This window comes from Drosophila subpulchrella, chromosome 3R (genome assembly GCF_014743375.2).
Source record: "Drosophila subpulchrella strain 33 F10 #4 breed RU33 chromosome 3R, RU_Dsub_v1.1 Primary Assembly, whole genome shotgun sequence".
Taxonomy (NCBI): domain Eukaryota; kingdom Metazoa; phylum Arthropoda; class Insecta; order Diptera; family Drosophilidae; genus Drosophila; species Drosophila subpulchrella.
This window is the reverse complement of record NC_050609.1, coordinates 19,574,078-19,594,594: the sequence shown is the minus strand read 5'-3', so window position 1 is coordinate 19,594,594 and position 20,517 is coordinate 19,574,078. Positions and strand designations below refer to the sequence as shown.

The 20,517-nt window shown below is 42.8% G+C and overlaps 1 long non-coding RNA gene across 2 annotated transcripts; it reads right to left on the bottom strand.

The window, feature by feature from the left end:
* Positions 1-18,567: 18,567 nt before the first annotated feature.
* LOC119557946 lies at positions 18,568-19,106 on the bottom strand. Of its 2 annotated transcripts, XR_005220129.1 has the most exons (3): positions 18,855-19,106; positions 18,649-18,796; positions 18,568-18,582 (listed from the first exon to the last, which is right to left on the bottom strand). It is a non-coding gene; the product is annotated as an uncharacterized LOC119557946 (long non-coding RNA). The 2 variants fall into 2 exon arrangements; XR_005220128.1 differs by lacking the exon at positions 18,568-18,582 and having other exon boundaries at positions 18,606-18,796; positions 18,855-19,102.
* Positions 19,107-20,517: the final 1,411 nt, after the last annotated feature.

Genomic DNA, 20,517 nt, shown 5'->3' with positions numbered 1-20,517 from the left:
GATGTCTTTAATGATAATTAATTTATTCTGTTGATTATTTTAATGATTCATTTATTTATTCTACTCTTTAGGTTAATGATGGTATGTGGTATGTGTAATTGAATTTTCGTTCGACCAGCAGATGTCCCATGCTCATGGCTCTTGGATCCTTGAGCGGGCTTTTACTTTTCTTCCCAGCCAATTGGCGCTTTTCCTTTTTGGCATTATCATTGGCGGCAGACAGACAAATATGTATGAGGCACTGCATCCACATATCCATCGGCGAGCCAGCTGGCAAATGTCAAAGTTTAAGCAAATACAAACGCCTTGGCATTGGCATTGCGATGGCGATTGCCATTTTGCCATTTGGTCGTGCCAGATGGGTTTGAATTTGAGTCTGAGCCTGAGTTGCACCCAAAGCGTTTCCAGCCTCCTCTGCTTCGTTTTCGCGCATTTAATCGGCGACAATCACAAGGCTTTTTTTTTGGTGGACAGGGGGAGAAAGACGTTTTTATTTATGGCCAAGGAAGCCAAACAAGCGAAAGTCAAATTCTTCAACGATTATTTCTTGCTGATTTTCGGAGGCCGCTTCTTCTGTCTGAAATCGTTTGCCCAAACTTTGGTGTCATTTATCCCCACCTTGAGTTCATTTTTCTCTTTCGTATTTTTGGTTTTTGGATTGCGGATTGTCTCTAGGCCTTCAGGCGGCAGGAGGCGATGGCAACTCCTGCCATTGTCTTTTGACTTTGACTTTGGGTTCAACGATATTTCGAGTGTGCGAAAAGTGAAACTCTCAATTGTCAATGTCCGATGTCTCTGAACTTGGCTCAGATATCTTAGCCCCTGGCTGCTGCCAATGCAGCATGCGAAAGCCATTTGCTTTTCAATTAAATTTCAATTAAAATATTACCGCAACAAGAAGACGGCAGCCGAAATACTTTCACACAATCGCAAATTATTTCGGGCAGCACTTCTGAACGAATTAGCCAAACTGCATGTCTTCAAATCGGACACGTTTCAATGAAAGCGAATCAAGTGCGAAACGAGCTAGCATTTTGATGGACAGGTTGTGCTGTGCTGCTGCCGTGTTATTAGCCTCTGGAGAGGCGATTGAACAGGGCGTATACTTAATAAGTGTAATTCACATGATCAAAACGGTTTCATAGCTTGATATGACCACGCAAGTCGTGGGATAAACTGTACTTAACTGCCCCAGCCAGATAATCTTCTTCTCGGGGGGAAATCCGATGTGTAGAAAGCTGCTCTCATCAGATGATATCATCAGCCAATTTCCTTCGATAATTTCTCAACCCAATTTCTGGGATCTTGCGCATAAATTATCAGATCAAGCGACATTAGCCCCAAAAAAGGTGCCGAGAACCCAGATGAGAGCTAATCACTGGCCATAGCCAAATGCAAAGTAATCCAAACAGTTATGTTACTTCCCATCCGTCGAGCATTGTTGGATAAATCTTTGCTAATTGCCGGGCCAAACAGCCAACTGACCCAAAAGCTGACAATCGCAAATAAACAAAAATGGAAATTTGGCACGCCGAAAACCAAACAGTAAAACTGTTAACCCAAATGAGGCTCGGCTTTCAGATGGCAAACTCAGACGGGGAGATTTCTTCACAATTGACAATTCTAGCGGCGGTCCATCAATCAATTTTCCTCTGGTTAAACTGAAACGGAAGCGGTTTTTCTGCCTGACAATCACAATCGCAATCGCAATGGCAATCTCGCTACTTAGAATCCATTTCGCGATTTCTTCTCGTCGACGACAACTTGATTAGCCATTGATGACCGCTGTCAGCCGCAAAAGTAAATTACAAAATGGAGGGAATAGAAAAAGCATAAAGCATATAGCCTGGAAGGTAGAAATCAAATGCAAAAGCAAAAGCGCGGACTTGCGCCAAATGTCAAATTAAATCTATCAATTTCACAGCAGAATGAACGCCCAAATGCGGTGGGTCTGGCCGGGTGTATAAATCCCATATAAAATCCGCCTGGCCAGACATTTGAAATTGCTTTGCTGACACCAGAGTGTGTGGGGAGTGGCCATAGCATCTAGATGGTAGATGCTTTAGATGGCTCTAAGGCACAGCTGCTGTGGCATTTGATGTTGTTTGCCCGTAATTGCAATGGGAGAACTTTTTGCAGAGGCTAATCAACGCTAACTGCAACAAACAAGCTGGACAAACAAACGCAAATTGTTTTCCAAGGCACGGAAGCCCAGGCCCATACCCAGGCCCAGGCGAATATTAAATGCACATGACAAATTGCCAGGCCGAAGGCGAAGGCTCTTGGAGATTCTCCTCTTTTTTTTTCCTTGGCCATCTTGGCCATCTTTTTTCTTGCCCATTTGGCGGCAATTAAAGCGCACGCTTCGTCTAATCAACGGCGACTGGCAGGCTGCGTAAATGAATAGCTGCCAGGCGAAAGAAGGCTGTGTTGTAACTGTCATGTCATCATGATGATGCCAACTCCCTAGCTCCCCGGCTTCCTAGCCAGAGCCAGCCCAGAGACAAAGTCAAAGCCCAGTCATGGCCAGGGCAATTATTGCGGGCAAATTTAAATACCAACTCCCCGAAGTCCGTGGAGAAACCCTATCCTAGGCAGCCAACAAACACGGTAGCTGACGTTCAATGGATCATTTCAGCCGGTGGTCTTCGGGCCTCTTCTTATTCTTGGCTTTAACCCGGGCTCTCCAGATCATCATCGCCTTTTATCAGAAGTCGCAGAGCAGTCCTGGGTTCTATTATCTTTCTTCCCCACTCTTTGGTTGCGGGTTCTGTTCTTCTGACACGTTGCATTGTGGATTTCACACCACATCTGGGGCTTAATTATTTTAATTGCCCGACTTGTGTTCGCTTTTAATTATGGGGACTCTAGATGATCTATAAAAGACAGCACAAGACAACGAAACTTAATGAATCCGTTGCCAATTAATGCAAATGTTATGGATGCCATCACAATTACAATCTGGATGCATTCTATTTGATTGCACAAAGGAGTGTAAGATCTTGGGAAGATTTGGGCTTAGTCTTTAATAAATATGTTGTAAGCGAAAGAAATATTTAAGGATTTCGTAATGCTCACATTTTTGAGCAAGAAATAGGTGAGAAATTAAGAAAAGAAAACTACCAAATGAAAATATAGTTCATTTTAAATATTTAAAGTGTTATTTAGTTCGACTTAAAGAATAAAATTATATAAATATTTATAAAAAATATCAAAACGAAATATATCTTAAGGGATGGATTACCAAAAACTGTTTTTAGTCCTGAATCTTTACTCTACTTTTAATGGTTTTAAATTTTATATGTTTTTAAACTTTCAGCTTCAAATTCACCGTCATCTGAAGGAACCTCTGGATAAGCTATACCACCACATACTGCTGTTAAGAAATTCAAGAATAATATTTTCGAAGGCAGAGGTAAGTGAACCGCTATTAAAAGCACTTGAATTATTTATTTTGAACTCCGTGAGGATCGGGAAATGCTGTAATCAATCGACTCAAGGTTGTTCTCAGAGCAGATAGTTCAAACAAGAAGGAGAATTCTTGCCGATCACCGTTTCTGTTTCTGATTCTGATTCTGCATTTCTGACTTGTCATCGCACATAAACATAATATGTGTGTGTGGTAAAAGTTAATAAACACTCACTTGGCCAGAATAACTTGCAACTGCAACTGTAACTTGGGGTCGTGATTTTCAGAAGTGACCGAAAAGTATCCTTTCCTTTCGGATTGTCTTGTTCTCCTGGCTTTTCGGCTATCGATGCTGAGTCACGCTTCACTTTCGAGATGAGTTTTATTCATGTATGTAAATGATCACTGTTTGCTGATTACACACATTGCACATTGGTTGGGGATTGAATGTTGCACTTGACTGGGGTTGTTCCTTCTCAAAGAGCCACGGACAAGGGTTCCTGCAACGCGGTTCGGTTTGGTTAGTGATTTATTTTTTGTTTGGCAAGTCGCGAGATCGCTGCGAACTTGACCGTCGAGAGTTGACCGAATAACTAAAGCAAACTCCGGCTAATCAGTCGTTATATAAGTTGCTCTCGGAGGAGTTTTGAGTTCTTCTGCTGGTACTTTGCTTCTTTTGCTCCGCTGCTCGCGTGCGTTCGCCTTGACAATGGGCAACGTTTTAAACTGCTGCCGAGCACGGAGCTCAAAAGAAAGCCAGCACATAAAGCGGCAAAGGCAAAGAAAGCCAAAGAAATGAGCTGCAAACGCAAAAGGCTCAAAGCCAAACTCTCGTTTTGAGCTCGCGCTTGAGTGAGTTTCTCTGGGGGAAAAGCGAGTGAGTGTGTCTTCTGCTGTCTTTTGTTTGCATTTCACTCGGGAAGACTCGGAAGACGCTCTTCTCGGGCTCTCTTCGCTTCGGCAGCTCTCTTCTGCGGCACATGTGGCATGTTTCATTGAGTCCCGTCGCGGTCCATTCATAATTTCGATTACCGAATCCCCCGGCAGCAGAAGAAACAGAACCCGGAGGGTTCAAAACGGGCACACACGACGTTCAATATCATTAATTAAATTGGAATCAGTTCACGAGCTGCGGAGGAGATCGAACCAGAGAACTAGAACCGGGGGAAAATCAATTTTGCCCATGAGATCGCACTTAGGCGAGTTATTGGTACATGAAAATTATGATATTACTTCTTGGCCAGCTCGACTTCTCATTTCTCTCTTTTGTGGTCAGCAGCAGCAGTGTCGTGCGTTTTATGCTCCATAAAAGCTGTCCAGCACCGCAGTTTAAATGAATTAGGAGCCCAAAACGAAGTCAACTTGATTAGAAAGGCGGTGGCGCAGAATCAAAACAGCCATCAATTGATCACACAGCCCCACGAGATGCCAAAGAAAGTTGCACATTTGTCGGACGGCGTGGCTAAACAAATAGTTTGATAACATTTCTATTGAGTCATTAGCATGTCAGGCTCATAAATTGAACGATTGAAACGATCATCCAATGTAAACACAAGCGATCACAGAACAATCGACACAAAGGGCCACCGAAAAATGAATCAATTTGTGATCGGATCGAATTTTGGATGTGGATTGTTTTGGAATCGGATGACGGCAGACGGCAAACGGCAGACCTTTCGCTTTCAACGAAGCTGTAACTGAAAAGCGGGAAGGAGAAGTTAGTTCGGCACGATCTTCTGCATACTGATGAGACCATGGGACGATCATCACGATCTGGAGAAAGCCGAGCCAAATCAAAGAAATCCACAACTGACGACAAAGCGACAATTGCTAAATGAAATGTCGCGCAAGGAAGCGCAAATTGTAACTTGCAAAGCGGCAATCAAATGTCGCCGGAAATGTTTACACAAAAAGCGCTCGAATATGGCCGAAAATACTGTGGATTGTGGATTGCAGATTGGAGAGGGGTTTTTAGGGGGTTAGAAAGGCAATTTGCATTTCACCGTGTGACAATGACAGCTGCTTAATGATGATTCACGTTGATTTGCAAAGATTTGGGGATCTGTATCTTTGGGGATCTTTTTTCTTCTTTGGTGTGACTGCCAACAGGTGCATTTACTTTTGTTCGCCAGAATCGAGGCTTCTTTTTGGCTGCTTTCGTTTTTCGGGCGAAAATGAAAACTGCAATTTCCGAAAATAACACGAAAAGCAGCTGCAGATGCTCCATCTATCCCATCAAGTTCGCCGCTTGAGTCTTTCGTTATTATTTATACCACAAACGCTGGATTTTAATTACAGCTCATTTTCAAAGTTTTCTCGCTCATTTTCGGTTTATGCGCTGGCAAAAATTTTTCTCACTGCCCGCAGCCATGGGATCTTTATGCTTATTGGGGAGATTTCAATCCCCGCCTTCTCTGCCTTTCTTTCAGGGGCTTTTCTTCTTGGTGCAGATTCTAACAGCATCCGTTAACGTTTTCGAGCGCTGCCTGCTGATTAAGTTGCTGCTGCATTTCAGCCAAGAAAATGTGCCGAAAACAAACAAAGCTCGACTGCAATTTTCGGTAAAACATCAAGCCGAAACGGAAATGCACTTATATTTAAGAGGCATAAAGCAGATTAAAGCTAATCGATGGCTGAGTATATTAACAGCTTCATTAAAGATTATTGATGGTTTTTTATAAACATTAATTAATTTTCTTTCTACTTGATATCTTATATTATCTGATTAATTATCACGGATCTGTTAATCTTACATACCGAAAAAACAACGTCATTATTAACCATAACTAGTAGCATTTAGCAGAAAAGTAAATGCAATCTAGCGTATCCTTTACTTATTTTTTAGTACCTTCTTATAGTTCCCTAGCTCTTCATTAGTTTAGTATACCCCAGAGGCAAATTTGAGGCCCAAAACAGAACAAGAGCTAACGTTATCCCATTGTAACTGAACGGTTGTTAACAAGGGGCTGCCGAGTCGGAAAGGCAACGAAAACCCAAACCCAAACCCAAACCAAAGCCAAAACCGAAGGAAACGATCCAAATACAAGTACAGAGCCAAATTGGGCGTAATATTATGCCCAGGCTGGGTGAAATATGAGCTGAGAAAATTTTATTTCGGCTTTGTTTCTGTCCCCGAGTTCCATGAGTGTGTCCGAAACCGAATTTTGGGCAGAAATTGGGCTTGTTCCCTCGCTTTGGGCCCCTGCGATTTGTTAGCGATCGTATTAAAGCATTTATTGGCTTATTTAATGCGATCATGTTACCCGCCGTGGCATCGTAACGTTGAAACACCGCCTCAGGTGGAGTTCATCAAAAACAAACGGAGAAAGGAGAGAGATACGCTCGTAAAATATGGAACAAATAGGTCCAATATTTGCCCATTCGACCGCTAATCAGGTCAGCATTTAATATTTATATACTTCTGGGCGTGGTGTTATCTTGAACAAGCAAAACATAAACCAATTCAATTTGCCGCTGCTCGGGGTTACTTACTTACCCAGCCTTGTGGGTGGAGATTGTGAAGCCGAGAGTCCGGTTACCCAGTCCGTTCGCCCAGAAATCCCAGAAATATAGCTACCTGTCCAAACACACAGGTCGTAAACATTCGCGGCTCACCTAAAATGGGTTTCTCGCAGGGCCTTTGGCCAAATTTTTTGGCACAGCCCAACACGACAACCCAGCAAAAAGCAAAGAGATCTATCTAAAGTGTTTATTTCCTGCAATTTTTGAAAATATGTTCTTGACTTTTTGTATGACACACACCGAAGACACGTTTCTAATTCTTCGCCGTTTTTTGCTGGCCATCTGCGCTGCTAGGAAACAAAAAGCCAAGAATTCTTTTTTGGCGGCTCGGTTCAAAGATGCTTTGTGTTAGGTTAAGCAAACAACATGCGGACTGTTACCATTTTGTCTTGATTAACAATTGTCTGCTGGGGCAAATATTTAAAGCATGAAATCGTTTTGCCATACGCGTACATCGGACTATTTTCTTCACTCCAGATGGAAACAAATGCGAGCCGGCCACAATGAGAACTTTAAATTCGGACAAAGGGCTTGTGTTGAGATCGAGATCTGTTAGCCAAAAACATAAATTAGTTCCAGTGTGAGAATTTATTGATTAATTTTTGTACAACGCCTTTGCCAAACAACGAGTTCAACGCCCCTTCGGAGGCCTAAAATGAAAAGCTAAACGAATTCGGATCCGAAAACCTTTCTGGTCAGATAAAACGCGGCGTTAATTAAAGCCGATTACCGTAATTTGTTTGTGTCCGCCGGGCCTCTCAAAAATGAAAAAATGAATGAAGCGGGCCCTTTATGAAAATTCCAGCCCTGCACTTGGGAGCTGCAAATTCGCCGAATGTCAAGTCGGTAATTTAATGTATCTACTCGAACATCTGTATTCGAGGAATGCTGATGGTGCTGTTGCCTTTGGGTTTACTGGCCAAAAGCGCGTGTGACCCCAAAAAGAGAAATTTCATCCAGATAAATGATGCAATTCTGGTCTTTGGTTGGGGTTTTGGTTTTGGGTTTCCATTTGGGCTGGGCCCTTTCCTAATTGACTAATTAACCTGAGGTTTAATAAAGTATTTGGGCCTAGGGAAGTGAATGATTTATGTCGAGGCGGAATTTCTTAGTTTCGGTCTCCGTTTTATCTCACCTAAATCGAGTAGGCTTTCTTTTGAAAGAAAGCAATTTTTGCGACAACCGCGAGAACTGAAAGATGTCAGTATTCTAAGCTCGGTGAAAGTTGTTTTTGTCAACGGCCAAGAACTTCATCCTCTTCTTCGTCGGTGTTTTGTGTGCTCAATAGTGCGACAAATGGTCAACTGTCCAAGCAGCATCATCTTCATCAGCCAGTTGGAGCATCTTCATCATCACAATCACCGCATCGTCATCAGCTCACGTTCTAAGTACAGATTGGCATGTGGCGTTGCTCTCGGCTTAACACAGAAATACAGAAATCATAATGGTAATGGCAATCATAATAGGAACAATAAAAAGAAAATCCAAGAACGGCCATCAGAAAGTAAAAGACTTTAAATGCCATCGCTTGGATTTGCTTGTAATGACATTGACAGACAGACTTGCACTTGTCCACCGTTTAATCTGGTTTGGTTGTTTCCATTTCGGTCTAGAAATCTTTGTAATTTCTGAGAAAAAAATGGCCTCTGCTTTTTTGCCATTTCCTTTTTTGTATAAAAAATAATTTAATAACTATAAATAGCTTAAGAATGGAATTCCTGTTCCGAGCATAGCAGAGATTTTTCCTTAATTAACCATGTTGGTTTGATGTCTACTTTATCTTTCAGCTTGAATGTGCTGTATTTTTGATGGAATATAATCTTTTCTTTATTTATTTTTCTAGAATATTTAAAAAAACGGTACTGAGCCTATTTGGCTCCTTTGTTGAGCTCTTGAATGCAATTAAAAATCGCACACCAAAGACAATGCGACTTTCGACTTGGGCTTGTGGCATTTGTCACGTTTGTTCAACATTTTGGCCACTGTAAAGTCTATTTAAATTTCTTTGGTAGCTGCTTTTTTTGGGCCTCCGCTCTGGCTCTTTAGTGACGCTCGAAATTAGCCCAAAAGGCTTCAAATGCCTCATTTTGTGGCTCTGTGTTGTCACGTTTCGAAAACGAGATTGGTACGGATTAGGCCGCAGACATTCGAGTTCTCTTTGGACCCGGACCCGGCTAACTGCCTTCGTTTGACTCTTGATTCATTTACGCTAATTAGGTGACACAATTCTCACCTAATGTGCTCTGATAAGCGTACAGGAATGTTATGGAAAACCCCAACAAATTGCTGCCTGACAACAGTTTGTGAAACTCATCGGTTTGTGGAAACCCCGAACCCGACCCCGACTCCGAACCCGACCCTTCTAGCCAACTACCAAAAACTATGGATAGTTGGCTCGCTAGCTGGCTGGCTGCTCATTTAAATTTTACACACGGCTCCCTGGTTTTGGCCTGGCCATTTTTGGTGAGTATCTTCGCTGTGCCGAGTTGCCTGCTCCCGAAAACAATGGGCACTCGTATATCATGATAATCATAAAAGCCAAAGCTCTCCGATGAGGCTGCTCCTTCTCCATCTCCATCTCCAATTTTCCTTCTCCTGGCCATATATGTGTGGCCCAGGCAGTTTGGCCATGGCAGCATGTAAAGCGCCGCACTCGACTTTGGTTACACGTCTTTGGGCCCGTCTGGCCATAATTTGTTATCATATTAAAGTGCAACATGGACAACAGTTTTGCCGAACGCGATATCCACCGATACTCTCCCAACTTGACCACACAGGCACTGTGGGCAGATCGAAATGTGCGGCGGCTTCATGGTTGAGAAGTATAATAGGAATTCACTCAAAGAATCTCAAGGAGTCTCATTACGCAAGTGACTATATTGTTAGGAAGGAATTTCCTTTGTTTCACCTGCTCGTTAGGTGTCTTTAATGGGCGACTAAAAGCGAAATTGTTGCCTATAATCTTATTAAATTAAGTGCTTGCTTAATTTTATAGAGATTTATAGAGACAACTCCTTCTAAATAGCTCAAGAATAGTTCAATAGATGTATGCAAAGTTTTTGGGAGATTTCTAAGATCTTTCTGAAGGAGTTCTAAAAAATATAGTCAAACTTCCTCCGCTTGATCCCATTGTACTAGGGATGGCGGAAGTTCTAGAATTGTATTCCATTTTGTAGTTATGAGTCTTTATGGCAGCATTTGTTTGGCTGACTGTCTAGCTGCAGACCCAGATATCGCTCGAAAAAGAAAGAAAGAAGCTCGTTAGTGCGCGGCGTTGAGACATCGACACCTTGTATGGATTATTTGCGATTGCGATTGCGCCCTTTCGCCAATTATTGTGCAATCAATATTGCATAATCGGACAACGTTCAACGCCCCAGCCCAGCTTCTCTGGAAGTTCCCCAAGTTGCAGAAGCCGTATTTGTGGCGACTCCAGCTTACAGCTTACCTAACGGCAGTCACACTTGTGGCACATAAATCAAACTCAGCTCCAGTTAGATCTCGGATCTGGGATCTCGGCTGCGTGTTATGCAAATGTCAGAAGTTTGGCATGTCGTGTGTGGCTTGTGGGCATGGTTAGCCTCCCATTACATCACGTTGTGGCGCAGTCAAGGTCGTTTTTGCCCGCTTGCATGCCTCAAATCTTAAATCTCAAATTTCAAATCAAATGGCAGCAATCACAGCTGCGGATGGCTACCAACAACCGACTGCCAACTGCAAGGTGCCTCGCCCCAGACGTGTTAGCAACTCGTTGGCCACGAGTCCACTGGTCCATAAGTCCAGAATCTGTATCTGCATGCTGTATCCCACATGCAAGGCTGGGTGGTTCCCGATGTTCTGGCCAGGATTGAATGCTTCTCACCTCGAAATGGAGCAGAATGCCCGCTACGGTCTTCCAAATTGCCAGCACGTCTGCCTTGGCACTGCTCGGCAAAAAATTGATCGCTTGTGATTAGCAGCGATTAAGATTAGAACAGCACCACCAGGAGCAGCAGCACGAGAAATGGAAAAACGAAGATGAAAACATAACCCAGTCTGCAGATCCAACAGCCAGCATCCAACATCTAGCATCCATATAGCCAGTGCAGTTGGGACCCGCGGTGTTTTGTCAGTTATGTGCAAAGTGGCCAAGAGCCGCTAACATTTTTCAATTAAAAAGCGAGTAATATGGGTGTGACTGTGAGGATTCGAATGGGTAATGCTTAGCATTAAAAAATATTAGATTTTCAAGGAAAGGAGTATAAAATGTCGGAAGTTTCGGAGTGTTTCGGCAGAGTGTCAACAGTGGGATAAACTTATATAAAGCAATCTTGGTCGATGGTAAACTTATACCAGATTTAAGTGACTTCACATCCCAAAAACGCCGTCAAGGCCTATCAGAAATATCTCATCCACTTCCAGGGTATCAAATCATAAAAACGCCTAACAAGTTACAGGCCCGCAGCTGCGTCTGGATTAGATGTTGGGATGTAGTTACCACCGCCATCGTGGCGATAGATGTGGCATCCACATCCACATCCACATCCACGTCCACGGCCTTGGCTATCAAGTGATCATCATAATCGGATCGCACCACACCATATATCGTATCGATGTTAGACGCTCTGATGTTCTGTTAGGCCTGTCATAAAACTTTCACGCCGAAATCTATATGTTTCATCGGGACGGCGAGTGGAATTATTGTGAAAGATGTTTGCTGATTGTGTGAAATGAACTTGCCCGGCGATTGTATAAGTAAATTTCACGTTGCAGTCGCGGTAAATTATTAAAAAGCCATAACAAATACAAAAGAAAGCAAACCGAATAAATTGTATTTATGGCGCGTCGAGGCACGCGGCCGTTGGCTAAAAGGTTTTTCGGTTCGGAATACATAGTTCGTTAGCCGTTGACATTATTTGCCTTAATTCGTGCACTTTCTTCTTGTCTTGTCTTGGCCAAAAACAAAGGCATTAAAAACAATTAGCTCTGCTCTCCGTTTGCGTTTGTGTGGCAGTGTCGTTAAAGATTAAAGTCGAAAACGTTGAATATTGTACGCGACGCGGCTTAAACACACATGTTGATAGCCCAAAATATGGCTGGTCATTACTTTTACTGTCAGCGCATTACCATTACTATTGAAATGATCGTGTTATGTAAGGAAAACTCGACTCTTTTCTTTCGGTTGTGCAACAATCTCACAAGTATCTGAATCACTTTAATTGTAGGACAAATTGCTTGCCCGGTGAAGACCGCAAAATGCTGAATGGCAATTGAATGGCGGCTTAATTTGGCTTAAATGCTTCAGATCAGCGCGATGATATATGGGTGCCCATAATCCGTAAGCCAAGATCCACGGTCCACAGTCCATGGTCCATGAGAATTGCTCAGTCATGTTGGTGGTTTCTCAATCGACTTATATCACGATTTAAAATAGAATTCCACACGGGGTAAACATATTAACACCTCCGAAAAATATCTCACGCCCGGGGAATTTCGGGAAAAGTGGTGAAAATGTGTTACTTTATGGAAATATCATTACAGAGCTCGACTTGACAGCTGTCATAGGTAAACATCGAGCCATATGCGGGTTCTGGAAAAGTAAATGAAGATGGTACTTCAAGTGCAAGAAAGAAAAAGTGAAAACACCGGAAACCCCATTTGAGTAACGAGCTGAGAACGCAATCGAAAGACGAAATGTGTCAGATGTTTAGGTCCAGACTTCTTGAGCTCTTCATTATTCCGCAGGTCAAGGGTCATTCGTCACGCGAGCTCAGACGTGAACGAATTGGCAACTCGAATAGACGAATAACCGGCACAGAAACCAAAAGAAGAAGTTATATTATGCTAATGGCCAATTGTCATTTCGGAACCGTTAAGTCAAGAGGCGAACAATGAATCTTTTACAGCGTTTCGCTAATTTGAGGTGTGAATGAAAGTGAATGAAAGCGAGCGCATTCCGTAAAGATACAGACACAGATATAGATACTTATCCATCAGAAAATCAACCGAAGGCAGACTCTTCTTTCGAGGAGAAACGAGACCCATCTTAGAATAGCCAGCTTGGCAATTAAATCGCTTTTGTTCGGACTAATGGACCTCTTACTTTCGGTTTGGTATGGTTTTCTGTTTTACTGCGTGATATGTTTCGATTTGATGAGCCGTGACTCGATCTGAGACGCTCTTGTTTGTGGCATGCAAATGATTTGTTTAACAACAGACTTTTTATCGAGTGTTCGGCTACCGGACCCAAAAGCCAAAAGTCACGGCAAAAGTTAAAGCCATACCTGAACAATTGGGATGATTAGGCGAATTTTTTTAAGGCTCTGCGTGGGGGGCAAATGTGTGAAACTTATACACAATTATTTTCACATTTTTTAAAGCTAAACCTTTTGTTGGGCTGGGCAAAAATTAAAGTAGCGTAGAACTAAAGCAAATCCCAGGACCATGAAATCGTGTTTAATTTTCATTTGGCTTTCTATTCACGGGTTCTTGCCAAAAAGCCAACAGACAAGTGCTCAAGTTTCTCTTTCTCGTGTTTGGCAAAAGTAATTCTAATGGCCCAGGTCATAAAAGGCTTTAATTTTGTGGTCGCGGTATAAATTCATTTCAAGGTTAGCATGATGTGACACTTTCGTTTGGTCAGCCCTTCTTTTTGGGCCTCGTTCTTGGTTCTTTCCGCAGCTTTCCACCCGATTTCCCATTACATCCCATAACCTGTCCACATCAATATCAATTGTGGCCACTGTAAGACATCGAATCAACGCCATTTAACAGCATAATTAACACATGTTCTTCGCACAATCGATTGCACACGCATCTCGATGGACCAGTCGGCTACTAAATTGGTTATCTAGTGCGAGATGAGTCCACCATCGTCTGACTCGTCTGGCTACCTCTTTCATTAGCACGTTGTCCAGGCCACATTTCGAGTGGAATCGCTGGAGACGGTCGCTGTCACCATCGCATTCGAATCGAATAGAAATCGGTGAAGTAGGAGCAGGTGACACTCACTTACGGACTGGCTCCCAGACTTGTCATCCGATCCACTCGCCTACGAGTAGTCCATGGGTGTAGCAATTACAGGCCGCTTCTTAATTGAGTTATGAGTTTTTCTTGTTAGCCGAATTCCCTAAAATGCTGCAACTGTAACGAGGAGGTCTCTTGGTTCTTGACTCTTGGGAATCGAGAAGCGGATTCTGGGGCAAGTTGAGTTGCCTCTTCTCAGAACTGGCGGCGTTGCCTTTTCCCGTTTGTGGATCAGTAATGCGACAGAAATGGCCTAATGAGTAAATTAATTACTCGAAACCATGATCTTGTCCAGTCTTTATTTGATCACCACTAATTCGCAATAAAGACTCAATTAATCAGTAGGCATAAACGACCTCTGAGATGACCCCACTTTGACAAGCGCCGATTAATTAGTGATTGATCTGGGTGGAGGGCTTGGAGAGTTGCAATGAAAGTGCACCGATTTTACCGTACTTTTCACTTTCATTGCAAGTGTGTTAACAATTTGAGCGTGGCCCTAATGATGGCTCATGCAGGCCACAACGAACGATTAAAGTCGTTCACTTCAAATAAACAAGTAAATGGGAAAACATCGCGATGAGCTATGGCAGATTAGATGAACTGGTTGATGCTGGTGGACCCTCGAGCACCCAGCTCTCACTTTTCCTAATTAACAAGGGGCTGTAAGAAAGGGTATCACAGTTTCAGTACTCCAAACTGAGCTGAGAAGAACCTCTACTAAATTAAGACATTTACGACCTGGTCAGATGCGAATCAATAATGAAATGGCCATGCAAAATTCTAGACACAACAGCGCTTAAAAGTCGCCACGGGGAATGCCGCAACGGTAAATGGGTCTTGAGGAGACTTTGGACTTAGACTCCAAACTTCATGACTGCAGATACCCGACTTGAGATTAGAATGAATCATTTCCAGGCATCCTAATTGAGTTGTGGCCACGCTGGCAGGCCGAAATATTAGCAGACGCCTTGTCGATGTCCAAGTTCGGTTGGGTGAGTTCTAGTCTGGGTGTTAGTCTGGCTATAAGGCCGGAGTCCCAAGGTGTGAGACTACTTAGCCGGGCCAACTAAGCGGGGCCAAACGGCAACGATTAGTCGCAGGCTTTTCACGAGGAAGTGGAAGAAGTCTGGACGAAGGGCCATTTATCAAGAGCTGCTCGTGTCTCGTCTCTCTGGGCAAATTAACCGTTCCCGAACAGACTAACTTACTAACTGACTGACTGACTGACTAACCAAGTTGGTGGCTAACGGGGACTCCCACTTTAATTGCTCCATCGAAGCTCTCACACCGAAAGTGTTATTAAAAGTCTAAATATGGAAGCGGAGGGAATGTAGTTCTCTAGGTCAATGCGAGCACCTGAACTAATCAAAGCCACGTTGAGAAAGGCACGCGTTCTGTAAGCTTTCACAAATAACTCACCAATATTGCACGCACTTGGAATGTGACTTCGAGAACTTGACAAGAACTTGAGGAGAACTTTAAGTCCGGTTTAAAGAGAGATGTGCCAAACGAATTCGATGGGGGAGTGACAAGAACCTAATCTGATCTTCAACCCGAACCTTAAGGGTGGACATGCATCTGTGAGAACTCTTACTCGAGCTGAACCTCACGTTCCATGTGGCAAAGGGTTCGATTTTCCAGGTTTCAGGTTCCAGTTCCATAAAACACAATGGAGCATCGCCCGGCTCAGTTCTATTGTTCTATCGATGGCCATGGCTTGCAAATTTTCGGCAGCTTTAATGTTTATTCATGAATTCCAACATGAAACGGCAATGCAACGAGGAAGAGACAAGTTCTCTGGCCTGCGCAAACATAAATCAAATTGGCCCAGTCAAGACTTGTGGTCGGAGCCAAAGAAACAGATGCAGATGCATAAAGAGCCAAGAGCAACTGCAGCACGCAGTCATGGCCAACTGATTGAGCTGTCGCGTATTTGGGTGAGGTGAGATCGCCCAGTGTCCAAATGGCCATAGAATTTGAGAATTTGAGGCCTTGTGGATGGGGTACACCTATTTCTGGCTCTGAACTTCGTGTCTTGGCTGCTTAGGGAAATCTGCCGCGGAGAAAACGAAACGAAAATTTCCATATACCCTGTGCTCTTATATGGCTCCAGATCTCTGCCATTTTCACGGACTTTTGTCATATCAAATGGTAAATGGTGGATGGAAGTTGGTAAATGGCAAATGCTAAAATGCTAAAAAGCCCGCCCACTGTGGCCAACAGTTGGCATCCTGGACCGGGTCGGAATGCATTCATATCGCTGGGAACAACTGGGTCAGCTGGCTCAGACAACAAAAGTGCATCAGGAGCAGCATCAGTGGCTCGGCTAACGGAAGACGATTATCAATTTTATTTTGGCTCATATTAATGGCCTTTATTCCACTCGCACTTTGGCCATCCCAGGGGAAAAATTTGAAATGATTTCCATGTTTCCCTGCCACAGTGGTTTTCGTCTCGGGTTTTTGGCACCCCACCAGGCAGGCGGAAAAGCCTGGCGAAACTTAAATGCAATATTTTTACTATATACTAATGAAAAAATTATAATCTTAATAAAATAATTACGTAAATCGGTGTGTAAAATCATGCAGGATGAGTCGAAGAGAAAAGCATTGCCAATTATTTTATGTTTATGGTTGTTCGGTTAATGTTGTATGGAAATGGCAGCTAATAAATTTCCCATTATTCGAGCCATCATCACATGAGCGAGTTTTTGAACTCTTAATTAACGCAAGCTAATTAAATGTAAATATGTGAATTGTTCATAAAGACGATGGTGTCGCGAAGATCTAAAGAGATGGTTAACATTTTATCTGCATACCCATTAAAGTCGCTGAGATTTGCAATCAAGGGAGGATATATCTATCACCCCATCTTCGTTAGGCAGAACAGGTGCTTCCTTCAGCAATTTCAAAAATGATATACCTCTAAACGTTTGGGGCATAAATCTTTACTGATCCGCTTTAAAGTATCCGCTTAAGTACTATTTCTACCAAGTTAGAGGGAGCTAGAGTAGGGTTTGGTTACCCCTCTTTTAAGAATGATGAATTAAACTTGCAATTTTGAATCTAGAATTGGTTTTATCTTTGTTTTTATCAAATATTTTCGTTCCAAGATCGGATTCTCCCACGTCATCATATTTCATTGGATTTATTTTTGCCAATGAACCACTGTGAACTGACTTCAATCGACCCGGGCACTTGCTCTATTACGATTTTAGCTGCTCCTAAGCTCCCAAGTGCCTTGAATGAGCTTCCATCTTTCGGCGGCCGGCGGGCGCTTTCTTTTGATGCAGCGGACTGATGTAATGTGCTTGGCCTGCAATCGATTCGAGTTGCATCCACATAACCGTATCATCTGCCATAATGGCATTAACTGCTCTAGTTGAAAGCGAAAAGTACTGCCGGATAATGGGCAATTTAAGTAGTCGATTTGGCGGGGGGCTTTAAGCCACTGAAAAGTGGTTTTGCAGTTGTGTCTGCATATCTGCTTGTCTCTTGATTTGTTGTTTCAATTGTGGGTCACAGCTGCGTGTGCAGGAAAGCTATTTTTTAATAAATAATTTTTTGACTTGGCTATTTCTGGCCATTCGGTGGAACGCACATTCCCAGCAAGTATCGTGTGGGGTTCGGGGAAAAGTCCATCTCCATCTCCACGGCCACATCCATCTTCAATCCAAACTCCTCATCATGCAGGCGGAGATTAAGCTTGGCTAATGGAGAATCGTGTGTCTATGGCTAATTAGGCGAATATATCCATTAAGGCTATTCGGCAGATGCCATAAAAAAGCCGGCGAAATTGGGTTTATAGTGCAGAAACTCAATGGTCCATGGCTATTTATATCCGCCAACTGCAAACAAAAGACTGAAGTAACGAACTCGAACTCGTTTCTGTGCGTTGCCTGCTGGTTGTTGTTCTTGTAGTTGTTGTTGGTGTGTGAATTTATGCATAAAGATTATAATATTTTTGCAGGCTTTAACTCAAGCGCACAGTTAGTTCTAACCGGGGGCCCCGATACGTTCGTTCAATAATTCAAACAAAAAAGTAGCGAGCAAAATTTTCCCCATTTCTGCTGGTTTTTTTGGTCCACAAAAACGCCCACCAAAAAGACTGGCTCCAAAAACAGCCGGCGGCCGGCAAGTTGGCAAGTTGAGCTGAAAAAATGCAGTCAGTAAACTGAAATTGGGTTGTTCGCTTGACCACAGCAGCCACTTCTCTTGCGCGTTTCTAACAATTTGCCTTGCAATTAGTCAAAATTATTGTGCAATGTTTATCCAACAAGCCACGAGTGACACTTCTGTCAATAAACAATTCATTTGCATAACTCCAGGCACGATTTTGCAGTGCTCCGTTGGCGGAAAAGCCATAAAGTGCACCCCTTCCCTTCTTTCCTTGAGGCAGCAGGAATGTTCGGTAGCCGAAGGCTCATCCATGGTCTTCCAAGTGCAAATCATCTTCACACTTCTGCCGAGGATGCTCGAGTGCCTCTATGACTCTGCATATTCACCTGCATGCCACTGCTAATAGAGGGTATAATGGTTTGCTGATGAGGCGCGAAGTGATGAATGTTTGAGCCGTTTGGGTGGACAAGGTGGCAAATAGGTGGGAGTTTGCAGAGTGCGACTCCATAAAGAATATGGTTTTATCTGATTAAAAAGATTAGGTAACATTGATTATTCAAGGTTTATTATATTTCAAATATATATTTATACTTTGAGAGACCCTTTACTTTATAACATTAAATTTAGTTGATTCCGCTTCATTTCTTGCCTTTCTCACATTGCTCCGTTGATTTACCACCAGAAGTAGTTGTTTTAGCACCAGAGTTTTTATCACATTTCGGTTTAGTGGGCTCTGTACCTTTAAAATAACCATATTGTGTATATTTCAGACATTAATACTATATGTTTTAGCTTACTTCTTCCACACTGATCTTTCTTGTCCCTTTTGCCCTTGGGTTTATCACTTTTGGAAGCTTTGTCCTTGGATGGATCGCATTTTTTTGAGCACAAGCGTGTAGTAGCTTTTGAAAATACAATAGAGCCTAATCTATTCATGTTGGTCCAAAAAAATTGAAGAGCCGAAAATGGGGAAAATTGTAATGTGTATTAGAAATTACACTTCTTGACAATGTTTTATTTTCAATTTAAAATCCATAAGTTACTTTGCTCTGTTTCGAAGAATATTGTAAGGCTACTAGAGTATCTAAGCTTCGTTTCCTAGAAGATCTCAAAACTTCTCTATTCTTAGCGCCCATATTCAAGGGTCCAAGATAACCAAATAGAAAATGCATCGACAATTGCGCAGATTCGAGTGTTGTAATTGACGGCTGTCAGTCTTCGACTTGATTAACTCATCGATGACTCGCTGGTTCGATGAATGGCTAGTTAGATGGAAGATGGAAGCCTACCCTCGAGACGACCACTCGATTGACAGGCGATGTTTCCAATTTGTTTGGCCACAATTGATGACTCATAAATCATGTAATATTGACTGGCTTTTCTTTCGTCGGGTCAACCCGTTAAGCGATTACCTATGAAACAAATCATGTTAGAGCTCGGCTTCAATGCAAGTGATCAATGAAAGTGAGAGTCTGGGGCCACAAAAATGACCCATGAAAAGCGTATCGATTTGAATATGAATGCACAGAAAGCACTAACAAGACTTTCGGTCAGAGAAGAAACAGTAACTTTCATTTCTAAGGCTTTCGGTCGACGAGCGCCCATCATCGGTCTAATTTTAGAAGATCTTTTATTTGCACATATTCCCCGAAAAATATTTTCCCACATTCGTAGTTGCATAACCCTTGAACGATGGGCAGCTACTTTCGTTTTTTGTTTACTCAGGTTCGGTTCTGGTTTGAAAATGTCGCCACAACCTACTCCAAAATTCTTAATTAAGAACAATTTTGTTTATGGCCCTACAAGGAAAACCGAAAGTTGGAAAGTGTTTTCGTGTTTCCCATGAAAATGAAAGCCATGTGTAGGGCCATAAAAGTCAGCACCCGGCTAATATTCTTGGCCCTGTTTTACTACCCTTTTGTGGGTCATATGCGATAAATGCTTTTGGGAAATGGTTATCAGTGGCAGAAAATTTGGAAACCTTAGTCCTAACTGTAAAGGTTCTTTAAAGCTTCCATTTAAATTAACTCTGCTTCCGGTGGACCCAACAAATTGTTATTGGTACTGATCGGGGCAAACGATCGCCTCCCGAATTGATGAGCCTGAACCCTGGTTTATGTGCTCCCGGCCAGAAGATCGATCGCCCGATTGTCAAACTCATCAAATACATATTTCAACCTGGCCGTCGGTCGTCGGCAGCCTCATGTTCACCGATCCGATCGTCGGTGGCGATCGACCACATTTATTGCGGCCATTCAGGTTTAAGGCCCAAAAAGAGGGAACGGAATGGGGAACACACACAAGATGCTCGGTCTTTGAATCGGTTTGCCACCTCTATTGGGCTTGCGTTACAAATTGGAGCTCGAACATAGAATCCCCTGCACGTGGCTTTTGGCAAATACAATTATGCTCGCCCGGCCATTGTTTGGTTTTAATTTAGCGCATTAGTGGCCACCCAGT